The following is a 22,980-nucleotide window of genomic DNA, read 5'->3' as shown; positions in this document are numbered from 1 at the left end:
ATTTTTCCATCCCTTCCTAGTCATTAATAGCGATTGATTTAGTATCTACAACAAATCATGGCATTTCCTCGTTCACTGTCATACTTTTCTAGGGCTACAGCAGGTTTGACACCTCTGCTCAGAGCTTGCAGACAAAGCTCTGCTGCTCCACCACACCAAGTGGAATCTCTGCTCTTGGAGCCCAAGGGCAGTGGTATCTCAGCGGAGTCCCAAGCCAAGAACTAAGGTCCGCTGTGGTGGATCTTACACCTTTCTTCCTTCGGCACCTTCACCTTCCTTCCCTCAGGATAAACGCTAGTTTCTCTGAAATTGGGTATTACCAAAGGAAAGTGGCCTGGGTGGGGCTCACCAGGAAACAAGTAGGTAAATTCTGCTTAGGTTGCTGATGTGTCAGAGCTGAAACATTCCAGCTACGTTTAAGTAGGTGTTTCAACAGTAACACTAACTTAGTCTTGTTTCTTCCGCTCTTAACCTTCTTTAAAAAGTTGGATGGATGTCAACATCTCTCAAACTGCACTTGGGGTTCACAGCCTGTGCAAAAGCACCCTCAGCATATACCTTCTGTGCCATGATTACTGTCCAACAGTACTTTTTTTTTTGATCAAAAAGGGATGTCTGTTGATTTGGCAACTTGATTCTGAAGCTTTTGGCTGGAAAACGTTAAACTACTGAAGTAATTATTTACACACAAAGTAAGTATTAAAACAAATCCTGTCTGCGTTACAAGAATACCATTTCACCATGATTAGTTCACTAACTTTTTTGTTAATAAACAACATGAGACAGGCTACGCATCCAGTCCCTTGCTTCTTAATGCATTGATACAGTCACTGACTCTTCCAAAAATAATCATCTTCAGTTAAGTGCAAACACAAGCAGGTTTCCCATCACTTAATTGCACTAAGCTACTATGGTTACTGTCATAATGCAGAGTTTTTGAAAAAACTGGAGGTCACGAGTTTTTAACCAATAGGTTAGAGCTTGGAAAGGTTTCAGGACGTTTGTCCATACCTAAATATCTGTAGATATACAGGTATCTTAACACACAGTGGAAGCACATTATATTCATTGAAGTGTTCCTGAAGTTTTTGTTTAACTAAAAAAAACAGGTTGAAGGTATACAACTTTATAAGTTCTAGATCCCTAAAGATTGAACATGTAGTGCAGGCACACTTCCATCCAGTTAAGAGTGATGGAGCTTTTGCCCGTGGTCTGTATATAGGACTTGATGATATACATGTACATACAACCTTCTTTTCAGTGACACATGCCATTAGCTAGAAGAGGCTTAATCCAAGTGTAGATTATGGTTCCAATTCAGCAAACAATTAAAGCACAAAGTGTGAGAGCCTAACCTGCCCGAGATTCCCTAAAACCTCTTCAGAAGTCGTAGAAACAGTTTCTACTGTGTGGTCTGCACAGCCATAAAATTCCTCCTGGCAAAACCCACTGTGAAATCACAACATCAAGGATGGGAACTGGACCCACGGTGCAGCTGCCAGAGACTGAATAACCTCTGATGGGACCCCAAGGCTCAGTTACCGGTATGTCTGCGCGTCTGGGTCTAGGAAAGGTTCAGAATCAGGCAGCAGAGACGGTGGCTGCTAGCCTCCTTCCCTTATATAAAAAAATTCAAGTGCAAGGCAGAGAGTCATACTGACCCTACAATGAGTATTTAAGTGCTTAAAGATAACCGCTTGCCTGCTGTGTTAGAGCTGAAAATAGAACACATCATTCGGTATCTCTGCTCAATTCCTGCTCTCACGTTAATTCAATGGAGCTTCCCGATCCCACCGTAGTACCTGGAGGACAGCTGCTCGCATCAAAAGCCATCAGAGCTGAAAGAAAAGTAGTGCTCACCAATCCTTCACACCAGAACATTGCTAACGATCTTCAGTTTTGACATAGAAATAGCAAGCATTATTCTCAGCCGTATCTATAGATAGATACTGTATCAACATCTCATTCTCCGTTGTAATTTAGCCCTTCCTGCTGTTTTCCTTCACAAACTACCTTCCAGCTGTCTCAAACCAGCTCCACAGAATATAGAACGTATGCCTCCATTAAAGCAACATTTCATTCTGATGACTTCTTCAATCACCTCAAGAACTGTTATTTGCATACATTTTATTAAAATTCACTGTTTCATGAAAAATGAGATTGCATTCTAAAACTGTTTTAAAAGCGAGAACTATAACAAATACTAGAGGATATTGGCATCCATGGACAGGAAATGTCAAAAAGATCAGATCCTAGTTAAGAAGCAATTACTATATTAAAATCAGCATTTTATTTCCTACATTGCATTGTAATTGTTCCTAGATATATTTGACTATCCAAATAGGAAAACACCTACTGTTCAGCCATCCTGAATATCATTAATAATTACAGATCTTCGATTTCTGTAATCACTTGATGGTTAATTTAAATGGAAAAGGCTCTACTATAAAGACAAATTAGACTGCTCTAACCATAAAGCAAGCATCATCTATCAAAAAAACCACTATAAGGTCTCCAATATAAAAAGATTGTAAATTTTTTTTTTCATATTGGTTGGTCAACTTGCTTAAATGCAAAGCAGTAGGTAAACAGAATGAATATTTTTGAGTATGCTGAAGTATAGACTAGTTAACACCATTTTTCCAACATTCCAGGTGACCACAAGCCTGGAACCCCACCCCACCCCTCACCCCAGTGTCTGACTCCCAAGACATCAGTATTACTAATTAACTGAGACACAACCTGCAGAAGAGTGAACTGGAATTCAAACAGAAAGAGTTAATTTTATTCAGGTCATGTTACTCATCACAAGTCGTACAGCCATAAAACGGCACGGAAAAGATGAGAAAAGTAACTCTGATTTTCTTAAAAGCAAATATTTAAAAATTTTAAAGGGAAACCCTGAAGCCCTTTTGTAATTAGAGATGAAAGTGTCTTAACCTAATAAGAGTAGATCCCTCATGTTTTACAGCAGCGTTAAAGATGCTACTGCATTCCTGGAGCAATTTCCACACTATTCCCATCCCATATTTAGTATTTTACTTTGATATAATTCGGTAAAAAAAGCAATAGTGAAAGTATCACTGTCTATTCTCAAATATTAAATCTTCCTAAAATTATTTTAAGCTACTTTTTAGCTGTTTGTACATAAAGTTTTAGATTAATTTTAGCTGCATTTTAAGTAAAGGTGAAAGAGAGCCTGAAATAGAGACTCATTATCTTCCTTTTCTATTTGCTTGGTTACTAATTGGATTCATTAAAACATCATGTATTACAACACCTATCTATGGTGTTGTCACTTATCCCAAGAGAACATCTCAAATTTTATGATATATTGAGCAGACATTAAATCATGTGAATTATAGTATGGATGAGCGTTCTGCTTTCAGGTCTTTAGGAGAGTATTCCAGAGAAAACAGTGAACTTGGGCTCATAAGGACATAATATATGAGGTCATCCCAAAAATGAGTGCTTAAATGTCCAGTTTTAACAGAAAATAGCAAACCTTAAAACAACAAACCCTAACACAGAGATGCATAAGTGTCTTAAAGGTTATCCTCTCAGTTCTTGAAATATTACCAAGACCTCAACTGTAGCCTGAAGTGAAATAAAAAATGAGTAACTGCTACTGAAATGCACTATGCTTTCAGAGTATGCCAAGAATATTGCCAAGACAATTAATAGTTTATCTGGTCAATTTGTACTTGAAAGTTTTCCAGTCCTGATTGTGTTGTGTACTGACAGCTCTGTTAAATAGCTACATTAATTCATAGGCCTAGGCAGGAATTCAGATTAAGTCGATTTAAATTCTGAAAAACATCCCAGGCCACCTAGTTTCCAGCACCCCCCCAAAATTTAGAGGTTTTTTTTCCATTCTGAATCGCAGATCCCTACAAGCCTGTGAGTGTCAAATGTCAGTCTGAGCAGTAATTCTCTGACAAAATGCACAGAGGCCTGAGCTCATGCTAACAATGCCAGAACTTTAAGAATTTACAGCAAGAAATTAGCAATTTTACAAGAAATTTTCCACTTCCCAATTTATTGGAAAAAAACACTTGGCAGCATACATTATGAAGTCTTATTGTATATTCTACACATGTATAAAAGTACAAATATGAGACTGATAGCTATATAATGAAAAGGAAATGTTTTCCCATCTTTTTTACAAGAGTAGAGAAATTAGAATTCTACAGTGAAAATCTTATTAGCTTCTCAGTAAGAGGTTCTTCACATATTACATTTTATAGAGGAAGCGAATAGATGAATACCCAGGATAAGGAATTCTTCCCCCCTGCTTAGACACTAACAGTCAACTCCTCTAGGCTGAAAGGATGCGAGTATTTCTCAGACATCACGGTTAGATATTTCAGAAGATGAGCTGTCACTCGGCTCTCTCCAAGCCTCTTCTTTCCTCCATTTATAATGTGTAAATCCAAAACTTTCACCTCCTCTATTTTTACCCTTCACTGCCTTCTCCTTACCTGTAAGCTAAAGCCATACCCTGAGCTATTTGCCTGGGTTGTGCCACACTGCAGCTTCTCACCAGCAGCCCTTCCTCTTCCTTAAACCACTGCTTCATATTTGCAATCCCTGGAGAGCAGCTGCCAGAAAGGCTCAGGCCCTGTGTCGTGGTTTCTTTGACTTTCTTGCTAGCAGCTGGTGGGGTGCTGTGTTTGGATTTGGGATGGGAATAGTGTGATAGGGCACTCGTGGGTTTGGATGTTGCTGAGCTCTCAAGGCCTTTTCTGCTCCTCACACCCCCTCACCAGTGGGCAGGGTGGGAGTGCACAAGAAGTTGGGAGGAGACACAGCCAGGACAGCTGAGCCCAACTGACCACAGGGACATTCCATGCCATGGGACATCATGCTCAGTGTATAAAGCTGGGGGAAGAAGAAGGAAGGGGAGGACGTTGGGAGTGATGGCGTTCATCTTCCCAAGTCACCATTACCTGTGATGGACCCTGCTTTCCTGGAGATGCTGAACACCTGCCTGCCCATGGGAAGCAGGGAGTGAATCTCTTGTTTTGCTTTGCTTGCATGAGCGGCTTTTGCTCTACCTATTAAACTTTGTCTCAACCCACCAGTTTTTCCTCACTCTTACTTTCCTAATTCTCTCCCCCATCCCAACTGGGGAAGTGAGCAAACAGCTGCATGGTCCTTGCTGCCAGCTGGGGCTCAGTCATAACATCCATGTATCCCCATTTGGCCATCTACTGCTGTCCCTTCATTTCCAAAGCCTGCTTTGCATCATTTCTTATTACCACCACGTTTATAGACTACGCTTTCATACTCCAGCAGTTGGGACACGCATTCCTTTGCTCCAGTTTGAGAAACACTTGTAAACATCTAATCGCTACGTTTATAGACTATCAATTGTAAGAAATGGAAAAAAATTTAGGAAAAAGAGTTTACTAGTAGGAAAGCGGAGCAGGAGCACGGATTTTCAAGTGTTGCCCACAACTCTTGGCAGAAATGCTTTGCAAAAGGCTTTTACAAGGCACCTGGAGCTCCTCGTGAATCCTGCTTCAGGCCTGCTTGGAACAAAGGCCCCAACCAACAAGAATCAATTCAAACCATTCTATTTCCATGCAATTTGAAATATATCGAGATGGCTGAGTCTTTGCTAATAATTAGAATGTGGGGATTTAAAAAAAATTAATAAAAAACCCCATTTGTCTGTATCTATATTCCATTTTCCCTGTAGCCTCAATCTCTTTCAGCCACCCGCATGTTTTTCTATTTTTCTACCCCATGCACTACCACCCAACAAACTGTAAGTCTGTTTCTTAATATGCCTCTCTGATCAATCTAATTTTGTTCAATCCTGCACAGGAAAAACAAAGAAGAAATTAAGTAACAAAATCAGCCCAAACTGATCTCTTTCCAGCTCCCCCATCCCACGCTTTCAATATCGCCAGATGCCGAGAGCCAGATGATAACCAGCCGGCTAAAAATAGAGAACGCTTCCCTGAACACACAACCATACTTGTGGCTCTCAACTCAAAAGTTGTTCTTGCCTGATTAGATTGGCTTATTAAGTGATAGAAAGCTTGTTGGGCCAGTCCTGCCTGGCTCTGACGCTCCTCAGAGCTAACCAGAGGACATTTAAAAGTTTGCCCTTCCTTACAGACTGGAATCCATACACTTTGCACACAAGATTTTGCTCTCCTGCACAGTCCTCCTGGAAAAATACCTATTCAAAACCTAAACATCTGAAAAGGAAATGAGATGCTTTTTCAGCTTTGAAAGAGGTACCATCAGCTATGGTTCTTCATAGAATCATAGAATGGTTAGAGTTGGAAGGGACCTTAAAGATCATCGAGTTCCAACCCCCCTGCCATGGGCAGGGACACCTCCACTAGAGCAGACCATCACTTGTTAAAAGCAGCAAGATTTGGGAAGGGTAAATGAGTAAGAGCATCAGTAGCAAATCGGTACGATAAAGCTAGTAAGCCATCATATTTTCCGAAGTTCTTTGAAGCCAGGAAGTTTTAAATAAACTCCTCGTAAAGTGGGCTTACATTTTATCAATTCTGAGAACTTGGCAGCACCTCTCTGTGCCAGATGAGGTCACAAATCAATCTCAGAACACCTCTGACAAAGTATAAATACCAGAGCAGAGTATGTCTAAGTCACACTAACATGTCTGGCCGGCATAACTACAACAGCAGAGTTGATAAGGTACCAACCTGCTTATCCACAGCATTCTTTTCATGAAGAGGTCATCTCTTCTTTTGTGCTAGGAAGTGAAACAATGCCAAAGCATTCCAGAACTGCTTAAACAAATAACAGCAGCATCTACCTCCGCTTAGATATTAACAGCTTGGACTTTTGTGGTAGCTTATTTATTTTCTTTAGAGGGTAACAGAACATTAGGAACTTTAGCAGATCACCTGCCAAATACATCCTAGGAAGTGAATCAGCTTTTTGTGACAAGAATTCTAGATTCTAATTGCCTTCTAGCTTGAACCATGCTTTGTCTTCTTAAACTTAACATTCACTTCCCTTTTTTCCTTAAGTGATCTTCAACTCTGTCTTAATTTTTGGTCTTGAACAGTGTTAAAGCAGTTGCTATGAAATTATGAAATGGGATTATTTTAAAAAGTCTGCTACCAGTTTTCCATCAAGTACCTCGTGTACATTTAAGATTTTAATGGAAACTGAAACTGGACTTAGCACTAAAGAGGGGAAAGCTGAAATATTCAAAGAGGAACGTGATCCTTCCGCTCTACACAGCACTGGTGATGCCACACCTGAGGTGCTGCAGGACTGTGTACAGTTCTGGGCTTCCCTGCACACGAGAGGCATTGACATCTTTGTCATAGGAGATATCCAGAAGCCTTCCGGACATCATCCTGGACATTTGGCTCTAGGTGGTCCTGCTTGAGCAGGGGGCGTTGGACCAGACAGTCTCCAGGCCTCTGCCAATCTCAACCATTCTGGGGTACACCAAAAACAATTGCCCAAGTTTTTGCTTTTCAATTAATATTGGTATTCCTCTCTGGCACAAAAACTTAGATCTTTGATTTCTCCAAATATCAGCAGAACATGAAAGACGATACCAGAATCTCCAGTATGAGAATGTTCAGATGCTCCAGTCTCTTAGCATTTAGCTTTAAGGAGGTAGCAGTGAAGAGTTTGCACAGCATCACTTTCTGAAACAAGCTGCAGATGTAGCGTGGGAGGAAAAGAACAACTGTATTCACACACAAGAGGAAAGAAAACAAGAGGACTCAAATGTATTCAAGATTTAGAAGCTCATAACACTGATGTTGTTTCCATAGCAACTCATACAATTCAAAGCAGGGAAAAAAACCAGGGTGAGGATTTTAAAGGACAGCACCACGCACAGATTAAAAGCAGATACTGCCTACCAACTGATGATCTGAGGTTTGGACTGATGGACTTACAGTTTTATCACAGGAAGTATCATTTGTTAAGGAATCAAGATCCAAAGAAATTGCCCTACTAACAAAATAAGAATGAAAGAATAAAAACAGCACAGCAAAACACCCCTGGTACTTGACAGCCTGTCTCCCAATGCTTTAACAGGCTAAAACCAAGATGAACAGTACAGTTCATCATCAGTTGACGCAGTTATGCCTTGTGCACTCGCTGTCAAAGGTGGTTTCTAACGTTATCTCCCTCCTTGGTCAGAATAACTGACCTGTGTGACCCCAGGGAAAGGCAGGATACAGTAGATAAGCAGCAGCACACATTGCACTAAGCTGAATCAGATGATCCAGCTGGTTTGCAACGCTTACCTTTTTATAACTTCCCTGTCCGTGCAGCTGAGAGAGTGGATATAATTGGCCTTTCCATAAAAAAAAATACAGGCAAGGGAGAGATAATTTATACTTATTGAGCTTAGGGAAGATAAAAGAAGACAATATCAGTTCTAGAAATAATATTTAGCATTGGAAAAATGCTTGGTACAGAGAAGATGGAACTATAATTCTGCTGGATAAAGGCCTTAATCGGTCTCTTTCACAGTAAATAGTAAGTGACAGGCATAGGAGCCCAACTGCTTTAATATCCAGTTGAACACCACCCCGCCACCCCCGGAAAAACTAAACCCCTGTATACAATTCTCCCATTTATCACTATTTCTGAGAAATGAAACAGCAACATCAGCTTCTGATTTATGTGCTGTCCAGACTCAATAAATGGCTTTTGCGTCAAAGGCAGAAAAAAAAAGACATTATGAAGTGTAGATTTCTATACTACATCAGGCCACATCTGATGCTAAGTACAACTTCAGAATTGTCAGTTGCATAAAAGTTATGTGGGAGGCAAAAATCTAATTTCAGGTTATTTAGCCCCTTGGTACAGCTGTATGCATCCAGTTTCATCCTCACACATGGCAAGGAACACGGCCAAAGGAGTTTAGAATCACAAGTGCCAGACTTCTACCCTTCGCAGCTGACTTTTTCAAGAATAGGATCGCAGAGATTTTCTTGCTTACCAGGAAAAGATTAGCGTGAAGCTTCAGAAGGGTGTTAACAGCCCTCTTAGGATCTTCAGAGCTACCCAGTTCGTGTCTATGAAGTGAAATAAGTTCAATATACTATTTTTCAAATACTTGGTTGGGTGTAATAGTAATTTTCGAATGTTGCGTCAATAATCAACAGGGAAAGTCCTCATCTGGAATTCCTTTCAAGTACCTTTGCCTTTTAGAAATCAGTACCCTAACATTCATGCAAGAGGTAGAATACCTAAAAAAATAAAATCTCCAGTAGCTTCCCAGCTGATATAATTCAATACTCTGGAATTATGCAGAAAATTCTGGCACTGGGCTGCTACTTTTACTTCTGTCACCAGAACAAAATAAGGAAAAGCGTGATGTTGTGGTTTTTTTTTTTTTTTCCCCCCACAGCAGAGAAGAGGATGTAGGTGGGGAGTATAATTGACACTAATTATTTGTAGGAAAGGTCAGGGTTACCTTTTACCAGCTGCGTGAGGCAGCTGATTATCTGTCACATCTCTGGAGCACAGTCACGAAACCGTCAGTGACTAAAGGACGAACAGGCCTTGGCCAGCAATCAAACTTGGCAACGTTCAACAACACAGCACAGCAGATGTCTTTTTTAAAATAGGTAAATTGTAAGGCATTAGACAGCGTGACACTAGATCTCTGCCACGCTGAAAAACAACTTCAATAGAGACTACTGTTTAACTACCTAATAGGTGACTTGGTAGCATCATCTTTTCTGCATTTGAAGAGCTAAAAAAAAAAAAAAAGCACCTACATCAGAAAATTCCAGCTTAGTTTCGAACTCCCTTGGAAAGTCTTCAGTTTCCAGAGGACGTGTATTTTAAGTTTTTTGTTACAATAAACCTCAGTTGGAACAAAAATTGCATATAGAACATATAAAACAGCTGCGTCAAAATATCTGGAAATCAGAGAACAGACTGCGTAGTTTTAAAAACTGAAGTACCTCCAAAATTTGGGAATTTGCTTGCCAGAGTCTCAGGAAACACCCCTTTAAAAGATGCCCCACCATATTCTATTATTGTTGCTGAAAAACCCAAACAGAGATCTGATAAATCTTGTTAGAGAACTGATTTGCTACCAGGATACTCAGTGTTTGAAATAAAAAAAAAAAAAAGAATTGTTATTTAGTATGTCCCTTGAGAAGTTTGCTGTGCATTACATGAAATGAAAATTCCACTCCCCGAGATCCACTTATGGCCTTTCCAGAAAGTGGAATTTACAAGGACGAGGCAACTCGACTCCAAACAGCATTAGCTTCAATTTTAACCTCAAAACTATGGAGATGGAAGAAATCTCAGTGCCCATATACCCCCCTACTTAACAGCTTAGCTTTTTCGAACAAAATCCTTACGTAAAACAGAAATTAAGAAATTAATAAATTTCTCAAGAAAATTAATCTTTATTAATTAATTAAATTTAAGAAAATTAAAATTTCCACTTAAGAAATTAAGTGGAACTTCCCTTTATGTAATTTTGGGCATATACATTATAATTGTTGCAAAACAAGATGTTTGGGTTTGTTTTTTTTTTTTTTTTTTTTCTCCGTCAGTTTTCTAGCCAGCTATTCGGGTACTGCAGAAAGATTATGTACAGACTGAAAGTTGTTTTGGAGAAAAAGCAGTTAATTTGCAGTGGAGCTGGGCAGTTCTGCAGCAGTCAGTTTAAACGCTATGAGCTCCAGCTTTTGCCTGAGCACGCGTTCAGCACAATCCTGAGAGCCGACAGCGGAGAATCCCGACACCAGCGCTCTTGATGCCGAGGAGCGGCGTGCCCAGGGATTTATGACAGCCATCCAGGAATTTCCAGTCTCTGAAATTCTTCAAGTAATACTACAAAAGTTTCAATGCCAGAGCAGCAGCTCTGGGGAAAATGACTACTTTATTCAAATGTTTTAGTGCTGTATTTCTAAAAATACATTTCGCCCTCCAGATAACGAAGATAGCTTTGACTTCAGCCTAGCAAGACAGGAAGAAAAAAAAATTATGCAGACTGATAGTCCTGGTGCATAACGGTTGTCTGCTTTCCTTCCCTCCTGGCCCCAGCACACGGCGGAATCGCGCTGTTGGAGCTTCACAGAGCCCACGGAACCCTCGGTGCCCGCTTTTGCGGAAGTTAGTAAGCAGCAGTTTGTAAAATGATACTGCAGAAAGAAAACGCTACATCCTCTCTTAGTTCTCCCCAGCAGAGAGTCAAAGATACTCGTGGATCGACCCACAAGCATTTTTTAAGTGCAAATCTCAGTAACTGCAACAAGCAACCTGAAATGCGCCCTTTAATTTATAACTGACCGCCTTTGGCTAGAGCATTTTCGTTGCTTATTGGAAGCTACAGCACTCTCATGCTTATTGAGTAACTACCTCTAATTCCAGCGTAACAATGGTAAAGTTTAAAAGGCGGACAAGTTAACAATTCTTTCTGGCTCTGGCTATGGGAGAGCGGCACAGAACGTGCTGCCGGTTTTGTGACAGGCCTGTAATTTTACTCATAAAAATACGAAATGGGCAGCGAGTTATCTGTTTTCTATTGAATGTATCTGAACAAGGAGGAAGTTATTACACCGCCTCTTCCCAGGGGGTCACGAAAAAGGACACGCAAGAAGAAAATCTTGGTATCCTTTCTGAATAGCTTATCTTTCACTGGGGAACAGAGAGGAAGAGGTGTCCCAGTGCCAAAAATGAACAGAAAAGCTTGACTTCAAATTTTACAGCATGAGAGGACAATCAGGATGAAGGTACAAGGTTTCTGTAACATTTCTTAAATTGCAAATCCTGCTGTTAAGTAAACAATTCACCAGAGTCAGGCTAAACTTAGCTGTACTCAATTTACCAACCCTATATAAGGGTTTGGGTTTCACTAGATGTGAAAACACATGCTGTATGAATGTATCTAGAACATACATATAGCTTCATATATCATTTTCAGACTAGCTATCAATGTCTGGAACTCAATTTCAACATGCATTCAGCCTGTTTTTGCAGCTAGCTAGCATTAACACAGCTCAAGATTTCTAAAGATGGAGATTTTTCAGTAACTTCGCATCTTTCACCATTTTTCTGTCCACCTCCACAGGTAGTCCCTGCGACCTGACATTGCACCAGTGCCAACCTCAGGTCCCTCCATCAGTCTACACGGTGAGATACCTGACTTCCACTGTTGCCTCTTTTAGTCAGCAGATCTCTCCATCCTGGCCAAGTTCCTTGTCAATAGCCCCAGTTGCTTGCCTCTAAAACCATCACTGCTCCCATCTGGCATTTTAACTTCCCACCTGAAAACTCTGATGTACAGTCAATAAACCTGACTTCATATTCAGCATGACTAGAGTAAATATGCAACAGGGAGGAGAAATCTTACTAGATCTTAGTCTGGAGGAGAATTCCAAGAATTTTCCTCCCTTTTAATTATTTATTGAGTTCTCAGAAAGCTCGATGACTTATCTCCTCCTCCTCAAAAAAGTGGTGCATTTTTTTTTTAAATAGAGAAACTCTGAATACCCTATCGCTTTTAAAAGTACCAAGTTTTATTTTCACTGGCCAGGGTCAAAACTGAAGAAATGTTCAAGCTTCTCAATGAAACAAAAGCTTAGACGTTTGAAAATGTGTGAGGAGACAGAACTATAGTATTTTCAGTATACTAGTCCAGACTGAAACGGAATTCAGTTCCTCACATAGCCAGTTTGCATTTACACAGATAAACTGTAGGCTGCACTCCCAGTTCCCGTTCCACCATGTAAATCCTCAAACTACCAGCGTCTGACTCTAAATTTCAGGATACAGAAGGAAGACTTAGCACATAATCACTCTCCACCTCTAACCTGTACAAGTCCTTTTCCATGCACAGAAACCAGGATCCATTTATTTCATAAAATCACAGAACGGTTAGAGTTGGAAGAGACCTTAAAGGTCATCCAGTTCCAACCCCCTGCCCTGGGCAAGGACACCTCCCACCAGACCAGGTTGCTCAAAGCCCCATCCAACCTGGCCTTGGACACCTCCAGGGTTGGGGCAGCCGCAGCTTCTCTGGGCAACCTGGGCCAGTGTCTCACCATCCTTATAGTGAAGAATTTCTTTGTGATATCTAACTTGGGTCTACCCTCTTCAATCTACCCTTCTGAATTTTCTCCATCACTTCTCAGCATCCCAGAAGGGGAAGGAGAAAGGTGTTGTACAGCCACTGCTCACCTTGAACCTGCAGGGTGCAGACCCAAACACGGACTCTTCTGTTAATGGCAGCAACAAAGCACGTGACAGTACCCCGCCACACTGCCACCTTTTCACTACAAAGGCACAAGTAATTACCGAGTTCAGAGGAGGTCAGCCATACTGCAGCTTTAGAACTTGAACCACAGCTGTGAGTTTCCAGATCCTTTACTCTTATACCAGGCAAGCCCTAAAGGTTGGGGACCACAGCCAGAGCCACTCTAAAGAAAGCAGTGTAGCACTCAGGATGCACGTGTTCTACCCAGATTTATTCAGCTCCTCCCACTTATTAAACACCGCTCTATCAAATTGGTCCAAACCAGCCTAGATCAACCGATCTATGTGGATTTACTGAACAGTAGGGCTGACACATAAGGCCTGTAAGCTTACCCTATTTCTCACCAAGTTCATCCAGAACTTATTTGCAAAGTGAAAGTTCTAGTTACAACCATGCAAAACAAGTTATAACAGTTCAGAAGAACTAAAACACCCTTCTGTTTTTAAAAAAAAAAAATAAAATGTTTTGTTGCCTTGTTGGTGCAGAGTGGCCACGGCTTTGTCAGAATAAGAAGCGGTGGAAGTTGAATTTTCCCCCAACTTCTAATATTACACATATTTATAGCACATAATTAGTGCTATGAAGAATGAAGGATGCATATAAACATGAAAATAAAAATTCACGGAGAACGAAAATTTTATTGCCTGTGGAATGACTCATGGGCTTTGAATAAAGACAAATCTCAGTCACCTGTTTACACATTGTTTCTTGTCAGAAAATTTACTTTAAGAAAATAAGTGGCAGTGAGTCAGCCTTAAGAAAACACAGAAAAAGAATTTCAGTTTCATCCATTGTTCAGTATATTTTTGTAGATGGCAATGAAAACACATTCCACAGCCAATTATTTTCAGTGCTTCTGCACTAAAAGTTCACTTACAGCTAATTACAAATAGAGTTTATTTTTAACAAGTACTTGAGGTATACCTTGAGGTACACTTGAGGTTTTTGTTCTGACTGTAATCATGGAGTCCCCTAAGTAAATGTAGATGAATTAATTTCTTATTTTTAATGAAAGAAAAATATTTTCTTTTTATTTAAAGGAAAAGAATATGAAAAGCATGATTCACAGAGAAGAAACTTAAAAGTGATGATTTTTTTCCCTGTGAGAAAAGCATTTTCCAAGAGCCTGTGGGAAGTAGATGTTCACTGTATAAAGCTGAACATTTCCCTCTTTCAGATTTAGAATTTAAGACAGAAGTTAGAGAGTTGAGGGGAAAAAAAATAAATTCATTCCAAAGCTGTGCATTGCCATCAGGTCCTTAATTTAAAAAATTCCTCCTACTGAAATAAAAAATTAAAGCAGCAAAGGTTTAAAGGGTGCCTTCTTAAATAATCAGACAGGCTTGGTTTGGGCTTTTTTGGCTTTGGGTTTTTTTTTTTGTTTGTTTGCCAAAACTTTTCATTAAATCCCTTAAGTTCTAGTTATTTGATCTCCTGAATAATAATAAAATTATTTTTCAAAGTTCCAAGATACGGCAGGACAACATTCAGTAATCACACAGCTAAATTTTAAACAGCAAACTCTTTTACTACCTCATAGACATTTATTTTCCAAAGGAGCGGCTACAGTTAGTAAGTGAACAGGTCTGACTATAAAGTGATATGTGAAGAATTTAAGTGATTTAAAAGAGGCCATGATTTTCAGGATTCTTCTCCAGTTTTTTATATTTAGTTTTATATTTTATATACCTTTTTGAATGAGAGCTGGTAGCGGAGACACAAGTTACACTGACAGTCATATCTGATATATGTATTGAATTCAAAGTCAAGACCTGATGCATTACAGATGTTTTCATAAGGCGTCAGGATTTGTGTTCCACGAGTACTATAAGCGTGACCTCTGTTCAACTGAAGTAGCGGTGTGAACTTTTATAGCTCATGATAAAAAACCTTTAATTGTCATTAGCAGCTACAATTCAATTACTGATAACAACCCCGAACAGAGCAGTTAGTCTGGTTCTGGGCAGTTAACACCTTTCAAGAGAATACGTGTGTTCCCAGGCTCCAAATAAAACTTGGTCTAGGGTTCCATAGTGATGAAAGATAAGTTTCAAAATGCTGAGAACTTGCACTTATCTCTTGTGCAGTAATTGAAAACCTGTTTACAAGAGAGTTGAGCATCTTTAAGGCAGTTGCAAGCATTTTGCCAGAGGATCCTCTGGACAATCGCACTACCGTTATCAGGACCCTTTCACTGCTACCTTGAAGCATATTGGACTCTATGAACTTGAAGGTCTTTTCCAACCTAAATGACTCTATGTAAAATGCTATGGATAAATCCACATCAAAATGTTTTGTTGTCTGTGGATTAGTCATACCCTATCACATAGGACAGGTGAATGATCATGTAGCAAACAATTAGATTAAGCGGAGGATAAATTCTGTTGGAAAGAGATAAAGCTTTTTGTCTCAGATGCACTCACAGAAAGGCCAAGGAAATCACTGCATTTCTTAACACGGGCTCTTTGCTCCGTATTCCCTGAATAGGAACAGTTAGCAGTCCCTGCACAAAATGTACGGAGCACAAATATAGCCATTCCATCTCTACTCTTTCTTAACACAATTGTGCCCCAGGTTCCACCAGCAGGACCCCGGTGAGCAAGCCTGCCTATAAGCATCTGCTTTGAGAACGTGAAGATTTACGCAGCGGTAACGTATACACTTTGAGGACACTGCTGCGAGTTGGAAACCTGCAGGAACATGGCAGCCAGCTGCCCTTCTGACACTTCCAGTGAGAGACGGAAAATATTCAGAGCTAGTTTCTCGGCTCAAGAACTCCAGCAGGCATTCTACAATGAGGGAATAAAGTTTGAGCAATAACGTATGCCCTCCTTGTAAGGAACTCTGAAGCTGTTACTGTGGTCCTTGAACAAATGGAAAGCTCTAGTGTTTAGGTTAAATAGCAGCAGCATGACATTTAGTGATAAACATAAGGAATTTTCAAGGAAGCCAAAGCCTGTCAAATAAAATTCCAAGCTTGTGAAGAGCTAGCCTTACTGAATAAATTATTTTCACTTCTTGTAGCTTGCTCCACACTGATGTTCTTTTAGAGCACTAGCTTTCTAAGAAAAGCATCCATTCATTACTCTCCACGCTTGAGGAACATCCGTCCGTTACAGCAGCTGAGCTAAAAGATGACACTGCTCAAGCACTCACACTCTAGGGAATAGCTGCTTCTTGAAAGGTTTTCCTGCCTTTTCCTCTTGAAATTCTCCTGCAGCCAGAACTTAGTGTCAAAACTTTATAGCCCTTTCGCTGCCAGAATCAGAAGTATTCAAAACCGCTAGGGCAGTTTACGGTGATAATACTCCCATAAAAACTCCAAGCCAAAAGTATAGCCTCATCTTTGATATTTGAAATACTACAAATAGAAATCAGAGTCAGAAGTGTAGTTTTTGTGATTGGTCACCAGTGATGTCACCTGTTCAGCAAGTTACACAATCGCATACTGTACATTCCAAACGAATGAGCAGACTCACAGCTTTTTAGATCAAAAGTTACCACTTCACACTTTGTCAATGATTTAGCGTCCATTGAAGGTCTATAGACAAAGTGATATGTACATTTCTGAGACCCATCAGCTTAATCTATATATAGTCCGTTGAAAGACTGGCTTGCTAAGAGCATACTTTGGAAGAGAACAGAAAAACAACTCAGCCTCTTCTACTGCTGGGGCTCCCACCTACAGGAGATGCCAGAATTAGCACTAACATTTGGTTAAGTGGTAGGTAGGAGCCCTAACTGGGTAAGTAGCTAGATCAGTGCATAGAAAACCGTGCAATGAGAAATCAGGGGTTGATGTGCTAAAAACTCAAAAGGACCCATTACTGAATTTCTTCAAAAGCCTTGCACTAGTTCTAGTGCCTTCCCGTTTCACACACTTCAGAATTGTGTTAATTGATGTTTGTCATTAACCTCTCACAAAATTCCTCTCAGCACCATTTCAGCAAGAGAAATCAGTGTCTCCTTTTACACTCACCTGTAAGTCTTCCAGTTACTGTAGAAGGGTACCGTTGGATCTACCTTTCATAATTTCACGCTGATTTACATTTTACTATAAGGACACTTAGACTATATCTGATGCATGCAGTTAAGATCCCTTCTGCCACTTATAAAAAGCAACTGAAGAGTCCCTGCTCTCCTTAACAGCATCTTCCTATGGTGAATTGATGGCCAAAAGTAAATTCAAGGGCAGAAAAGTGCTTTAAAAAGAAGCTTAGCCATAACAAAATCCTCTCAAAGTGCCTTGTCTGTTTTAACAAGAATTTAGTTCTGTAATAATAAACTGTCTATAAAGTTATATTCTCGCACTTACATTTTTAGCATCGCAAATCTTGCGGCAAATACAGCAACATAACCAGATATCTTACCAGTTTGACAAGTCTCGTCTGCCGGTTTCTTTTGGTTTGGTGAAACAGGACAGGAGGGACTTGAGTAGCGGTCAACCTGAAGAACTGGTAACAGCACAGTAACCTTTCCCCATCGAGGTCAGCTTAAACTAAGCTAACAGGAGTCAGCCAGAGAGACAGTACCAAGATCTCTAAAGCCATTTACCTGCTTTAAAGGAGTTATCCAGATTCTCGGTGGACCGATTCTAAAATTTTCTTTTACAAATAGATTTGTCCAGTCTTTTCCCTCTCAGGGGAGCTCTGCTATCCTTGAGAGCAGTAATGCTTCCCTCGCCTGCACTATATATGGTCTGCAGAGAGAAGTCAAAATACTGGTGGTACTTTGGGTCACGTTGTCTGTATTGGATACGTCTCACTTATTTTTAAGTGCTATGAAAAATAGAGTGCAGATTTTTTTCCACACAAGTTGTACACAGCCTTATCATGACAATCTCCAATGATTTTTAAATTTTTTTTAAAAAAATCAGATTCTCATCCTATTCTAGTTATTTTGTTGTATAAGCTAAGACAAAGCTCAGGGTGGCAACTTCTTGCACTGCTGTTAATTTTAACCACCATATCAATTATGAGCTGCCATTCAAGTTAATCAAGGAATTCCATTATTATTATCACCAAGTTAAGAGAATGAGATCATCAGCACTAGTCAAGCTATAAAAAGCTGTGGCATAACTGAAAGCTGATGCAAACCTAAAACATACTTAGAAATAAGTTTGCCTTTTTCCAAACAGATAATTTGATTCTCTTAAATATCATTACAGGCACATTTGAAACAGTTACAGTTCCATTAAAAAAAACCTGGATTGTTAATACAACAAGAATCACTCACTGGGTACCCAGCATTCATAATGGTAATATTCTACACATGGGAGTTATGAAAAACAGTTGTAAAAGTAACATCGTATTCTGGGTGACTCCCACCACATTTTACCATTATATTTGTTTTCTAAAATGCCAGGTCTTATGCCATAACGAGACTGAAAGCTACAGTTGTGGTCAAACAGATTTGCATGACGACAAAAAACATTCAATAAGTCAAACATCATCCCAGCTCCTATCTGTGCAAAATCACTGTCCTCAGCCAGGGCAAGAATTTACCCTTTTTCTCGATAGTATATAATGAGAGGTACAATTTAGAGTAGAGTAGTGGGGTTGGCCAAGGTATTAACGCAGTTAAATACATTAATTGATTTAAGATGCAGAAAAAAATTCACTCCCTCACAACACTCGTAGCTCAAGAACAACTGTAAATGGGGAGATATTTAATGTGACTTTGCATAGTCAAATTAATCTGTATAACAACTGCATATCAAGTCTTTGTTGTGTAAAAAAAAAAAAAAAAAGGGTGCCATTGCATTCTGTACGGTACGAATACATAAGACTATCTGAAAGAAGTCAATCTAAATGTATTGATAAAGCAATGACAACATGGACTGAAACATCTCGAAAACAGATTGATTTTATCACTTTAAATCAGTGAGCAAATTTGGATTTGTATTTTTCATCACTTACCTGCTGTATAAGGAACCACCACCTCATTTTTGGGAGAACTTGTACACTCAGAATGAACTAAAAATTAACATTATGCTTCAGTTCTGAATTTAATTTTTCTCTTTAAAGCAATTAACTCTCTCTTTCTTCTCTGCTCCTCTCAAGAGGTAGGACCCAAGCCTTAACAGGAGACAGACTTTTAGCTGTAAGAAGTTACAGAGAATTAGAAATAGAATTTCCTTTTTTTTTCTCCTGGTAGTATGGCAGCTGTTAAGGGTCAGAATACTAAGATGCCACAAGTTTTTCCTCTCACAATTTCTAGTACAACAAATGGTTTTGCCAAGCATCATTAACATACAGCATTCCTCTTATACACACCCTACCTTTCTGGGCTTCAGGGAACAGAATATGTTTGGGAAAGATGAGCAAAAAATCTTTGATCTTTGAATAACTTTCAGCAGAAAGTTAAGTCACCCCCTCAGTGATTATTTCAACCTAGCCAGTCTTGAATCTGAGTTAAAATATCTTAATCTGAAAGTGAAAAAAATACACATAAAACATCACTAGAAAATCCCTGAAGGGTGTAACTAAACTCAGTTCTGCTGAACAGGAACTGCCCTCAGGAGTTCTGTGTTGCCAGTGTAAAATTATAAAGCAACAACATGTCCCCTTTCATGAGACGAAAACACCACCTGCTATGGGCTCGAGGCAACAAGATTCCCAAAATTATGGGTACTGATATGGCCACACTGGTACTATCCATCACAAAGATGTCTACTTATGATTTTTCATTAATAAATTTTATTGGCAAGAGTCAAAAAGAACTGGAAGAGCCTTCGCTCGGCTGGAAACTGTCCTGACCATGGATTCCTATCTCCACTCATGTAACTGGATTACTGAGGTCATAGTTTACGACAGGTAGCTCTAACCAGTGACGGTCATAAATCACGGCCCAGACTCCTTTATCTATGGCTTAATATCATAAACCACAATACTGACATAGCAGGTGTTTAGCAAAGTTCTATGCTATCCTCAGTCAAGACAGATCGTTGTAGCTTCCCTCTAATCACACCAGGGTTTTAAGAACTTTATTATGAAGCATTTTCTAGTCAACCATAGCTACTATTTCTAAGTTAATCTCCTCTCTAAGGTACATTTACAAACAAGCTTCAGCTCTCAGCAAGCTTCCAGTGCTGAGAGATGCACATGGAAATAAAAGGAAATAAATCCTAAAGGCTTTCAAGCAATCACTACCACACGATGACGTTATACCATTCAAACCATATTTTTTAAAGACTATGCACATTTCAGAACACTGAAATACAAATATTAAGTGCACTAATATCTGTGTTTGTTTATGTTCAAGTGCCGATTCACACAAACACAGACAGTGCCTATTTTGCCTTATGAAGCATCAGGCTATTTGGGTGTTGGAGTTAAGACAAATATCCTTTATGCTTAGAGAACTTATCATGAATTGAGGGAAGTCAGCATGTAGAGAGAAATATTCAGCAACTTTGTAGGGCTGAAATTTAACTGTGTGGGTCCAAAAGGTCCACAATTATGTCAGACCTTTTGACACACCAGCTTCTTTTCACTTTTCTGTTTTATTTTGACTATGCAAATGCATTTTTGTTTTATTTTGCCTATGCAAAGCATGTTACATTTTCACATGATAAATATTTAAGCGAGTAACCAGTATTAGATGGCATACTTAACGTTCTTATTGGTGTTAATCTGCATCCCTTAAACACGAAGGCAGCTTTTCTAGGGAGTGTATCACAATGCTGGGCAAATCGGCATTCCTGGCTGAGCAGCTCATTCCTGCCATTCTCAGAAGGCACAGCTTTTGCAGAAGCCGTTCCAAGAACGAAGGCAAACGCATGCCAGGTTTCACAGCAGGTAGTCGCTGGCACGGTAGCACCTCCGCTTCTCTACTCCTGATCCTGAAAACACCACCCACGTCTGAAAACCTGGGCGTATGTGTGATTGCGTCAGCGATAATGTGAGAAATCCAACAAAGTTAGTTTGCATAACGGAAGACGAAGCGGACTGCATTTTTCAGAAGGCCAAATTGCATTGTTGTTTCAGCTTTCATGCATCTTAAATCTTAGTTCTCTGCTTAGTTATTGAATATGATATACAACATTCACCAGCAAGTTAGATTTCAGGAATAAAATACATCGAAACACCAGCACCCGCATTGTACTGTGTGCCAGGTCCAACTCTAAGGTTTCCTGGGGCTTCTGTTTGCTTTTAGGTTTTGGCTGTTATTTTTATACAGTGTGTAATCTCAAAAAGCGCAACGTTAAATTTACAGTCTCTATCTTGGAAGTCAGTAGAAAAGACTGCATTGTACCTGCCTATCAGCCCTACCATGACCAAATGTATCTAATATTCTTGCTGACACCATTTGAGATCAGTTTACTAAACACAGTTTTCCAATTTTAAAGGGAACTTTCTTAATAGCGTTTTGTATTCCACCTAGACTTTTGTTCTGCTGTTGGTTCTTAATATGCTGAAGCATATTTAAGAAAGTTCCATCTCAACATGAGGAAAACCTTCTTTGCTTTGAGGGTGCCAGGGCAGTGGAACAGGCTGCCCAGAGACGGTGTGGAGTCTCCTTCTCTGGAGATCTTCAAAACCCACCTGGACACATTTCTGTCCAACCTGCTCTAGGTGAATTGGCTTTGGCAGGGGGGTTGGACTAGATGATCTTCAAAGGTCCTTTCCAACCCCTACCATTCTGTGATTAAAGGTATCTTTTGTAACTGACCATTAAAATACATAAATATAACAAGGATGGTTTTGAGAAATAACAAGGCTAACTTGGCTACGTATACGGTTGCAGGGAATATGGTTGGTCAGTCGAAGCACAGAAGTTGAAAGACATCTCAGTCTTCCTTCCCGTTGCCTTCTCAGAGGTATCCAGTGAGAGAAGGATAAAGCACCAGATACACATTGAAACACAGGAAATTCCACTTAAACATCACAAAACGTTACTGTGATGGAACACTGGAGGAGGTCACCCAGAGAGGCTGTGGAATCTCCAACCTTAGAGATGGTCAAAATCTGTCTGGACAGATGAAGCTGTACTGACAGAGTTTTAGGTGGAGACACTGGAAGAGATAATTCAATGCATTTCACAAACCACATTTAAAATAATCTTTCAGACTAATGGACACCCAGTATAATTACAGAAGACATCAGTATTTCCTCAATAGAGGGATTCCTCATTGTAGGAGTATAATTCCAGTTCAGAGAGAAACAGTTCATTGTAACTCCTATTACTCAAAACAAAGGAAAAAAAAAAAAGAAAAAGAACAGCCTTTAAATACCGTAGCCTTTCCTTGAAGTATTCTTTTCTTCATGGTCATACGATATGCTCAAACGCTGCTGGAAACTGGTAAAATGTCAATTACTGCTCCCCAGGAATCCACATTTAATATTAAAGTCCCCCTGATAAGTGACTCCTGAGGGTGGGAATAAGGCACTGAGAACATCATCATCATCTACACCCATCCGGCACCGCCACAATAGAGATAAACTACTCAGCTCAACAGAAGGTTTGGTCAGATTACCTTCACCCAAATTAGGGAAGAAAAAGCAGAGAGAAAAAAAAAAAACAACAAGAGAATGCCTGAATTCCAGAAACCAGAGAGAAGAATTTTTTTCCTAAGGGAGCTTGAATGGTTTGTTTTCACTTTGTCGAAGCTCTATAGAACTTTGGAATAGGACTGAAAAGCAAAAGTGTTTGGTTTTTTTTTTTTTTTTTTTGAACATCAGGATTTTTTTTAATTGCTTTTTTTCTGCCACTCCTAGGCCCAAGCAAAT

The 22,980-nt window shown here is 39.7% G+C and overlaps 1 protein-coding gene across 21 annotated transcripts in view; it reads right to left on the bottom strand.

Annotated features, from left to right (window-relative positions):
- SORBS2 (sorbin and SH3 domain containing 2) overlaps positions 1 to 18,179 on the bottom strand; it is a 181,787-nt gene extending 163,608 nt beyond the window's left edge. For 7 of the 21 annotated variants that reach the window (XM_074155270.1, XM_074155271.1, XM_074155273.1 and 4 more), the window contains exon 1: positions 17,804 to 17,934. The gene's annotated coding sequence lies outside the window, so the exon portion shown is untranslated. Of the gene's footprint in view, positions 1 to 13,173; positions 13,339 to 17,228; positions 17,704 to 17,803 lie in introns of those variants that run through there. The other 14 variants (XM_074155264.1, XM_074155278.1, XM_074155281.1 and 11 more) reach the window with 8 other exon arrangements.
- Positions 18,180 to 22,980: the final 4,801 nt, after the last annotated feature.

The sequence above is a fragment of the Numenius arquata genome, chromosome 10, assembly GCF_964106895.1.
Source record: "Numenius arquata chromosome 10, bNumArq3.hap1.1, whole genome shotgun sequence".
Lineage (NCBI taxonomy): Eukaryota > Metazoa > Chordata > Aves > Charadriiformes > Scolopacidae > Numenius > Numenius arquata.
This window is presented reverse-complemented; position numbering and strand designations above follow the sequence as displayed.